This window comes from Nelumbo nucifera, chromosome 6, assembly GCF_055504915.1.
Source record: "Nelumbo nucifera cultivar China Antique chromosome 6, China Antique-T2T, whole genome shotgun sequence".
Lineage (NCBI taxonomy): Eukaryota > Viridiplantae > Streptophyta > Magnoliopsida > Proteales > Nelumbonaceae > Nelumbo > Nelumbo nucifera.
In genome coordinates, this window is record NC_142654.1 from 50,865,015 (window position 1) to 50,867,272 (window position 2,258).

A 2,258-nucleotide genomic window follows, 5' to 3' on the forward strand; every position below is an offset into this window, starting at 1 on the left:
TGAGTTAATGTTGAATGTGAACCAGACAACCACATTTTGTTATGTAAATAGAAATTAAATATCAATAGACAAGCACACTATAGCTAAGTATGTAAAAACCAATGAGGCTATAGACATATGGAATAGTACACAATGCCCCCCTTGATTAGCTGCTGTAGGGGTGTCAATTGGACTGGATTTGGTCCAATGTGAATCCATTATAAATAGATCAGGTCCATTCCAATCCAATGAATGTTTTGGATCAATTTGGACCGGTCCAATTCAATGTTTGGGCCATTCAATCTATTCAAATTCATTTTGATTTAGATTGATTTCAACCCAAATCCAATCTAATAAATATCTTGTATCAATGGACCAGACATTGGCTTAATCCAACCCAATCCAATATAAATTTGTTAGGGACGGACCAGGTCCAACCCAACCTAATAAATATTTTGTACCAGATTGATCAATCCAATATGTCTTGTTGGTCTGTCCAATCTGTCCAAATTAATTTTAAACTGGAAGGGGTCCAATCCAAAACCAGTCCATTAACGCCCTTAACCTCCTGTATCCAATTTATTATTAATTATCTGTGGTATAATATAATCTTTTTACCTAACCAAAACAAAATTAAATATCTTTAACAGCATGTATATGGGAGAAAGAGATATATAGAGAGGGGAAGACCTTGATTAATATACAATGAACATTAAGTACAAAATCATCAAAATTAAGTTTATATTACAGAGAGAGAAAACCCTATGACATTATTGCACTATGACTACCACCTTGCTTTCTGATGCACATATTGAAAATTCTAACTCCTTCCAGGTGTTTTGGGATCGTGGTGGTTGTTTGCTCCTGTTCCTGGGTAGTCGTTGCTTTCAATGTCCATCCTTCCCTCTATGATTCCTTCTCCCCCCACTAACAGTTTTCTGTGGTATCTTTGCTTAATTAGAACCTGCACATCAATTTAAGAAGGCTCTCTAAATATGCAGAAAAAATAAAAAATAAAAATAAAAAACCCAGATAAAAAGATTTCATTCACTATGTGGGTCGCACATGTAAATGATTCATGTATAAAGACAAAGTCTTTATTTTGTCTTTACAGTATCTATAAATGAAATCCATCCCATCAATTAGAAAGATGGTAGAATCCAAATCACCGACCTTCACCGGCCATCAGATTTTTTAGTATTTCTTTTCTTGTTTGTTTGCTTTGATACGCCAACCCAAGATAATTACCACTGGCTGCTAGTATGGAGACAAGGGAGATACTAGTTATCCGGATTTTGACACATATTAATTGCATATTTCTCAAATTATGATGCTTTCAGATAACAGTGATGAAATGCTCTACTAAGCTGTATGTGTCACAGTTAAGAACCTTTGGACCCACCATCGGATGTCAAACACAGAAATTGGAGTTTTCTTCACCATGTTCAACTTTGTTTTATAACATGGTGAAGAACATGAAGAACATATCTTTGGGACCCTTTGGTGGTGGTCTTGATCTTTTTCAACTTTAAAAACAATACCAGATAAGGATACAAATCAACACTATGAAGCATCAATCGATGATAATCTTATCTACATAGAGAGAGAGAGAACCTGCTTCACTAACTCTTGGGCTGTAGAGTCTTCCTTAACTGGCTTCGCTGAGGCTATAAATCGGAGAGGACTCAATAGATCAGTACATAAAGGAAGAAAGAATACCCATTTATACAGGAATAAGTAAAGCAGAAAGAAACCCAATATGTATTAATGAAATCACAAAAACCAGAAAAAATTCCAGTTGATTACTAAAAAGATCCTAAGAACTTACCAAGCAGAGGAACTTCATTCAAGGACAGAACGTAAGAGAAGCCAAGAAACAGTATCAGCAACCGAAGTAAAGTCTTTTGTTCCATGAGAGCAGATAGGTATGAGATTCAATGAGGGAGTAGATAGTTTGGTTGGAAACTTGGAAAGCTTGATTCATTCACCAAAGTGTTTTGGTGGTGGTAGTGGGGTATTTATAGCGTAAAATGAATGACTAACCATGTAACTTTAAAATAACTGAATGTTTCAGCAAGTCAACTTACATTTATTTTTTTTGTGGAGTGAATACCCACTTGCCGAACTTTTCATTTCATTATTTATTTATTTTGGTTTTCACCTTATCTGTGGGTTACCAGACAGACACAGTATCATGGAATCAGTGACACCTACATCATGTGAACTAATGCATAGGATGAGCATATATTGATTAAACAAAGGAGTATTTTGCAGCCAAA

At 35.3% G+C, this 2,258-nt stretch overlaps 1 long non-coding RNA gene across 1 annotated transcript; it reads right to left on the bottom strand.

Annotated features, from left to right (window-relative positions):
* Positions 1-635: 635 nt before the first annotated feature.
* On the bottom strand, positions 636-2,012 carry LOC148791042 (uncharacterized). Its single transcript, XR_016077736.1, has 3 exons — positions 1,808-2,012; positions 1,594-1,646; positions 636-943 (listed from the first exon to the last, which is right to left on the bottom strand). It is a non-coding gene; the product is annotated as an uncharacterized LOC148791042 (long non-coding RNA).
* Between the last annotated feature and the right edge of the window lie 246 nt (positions 2,013-2,258).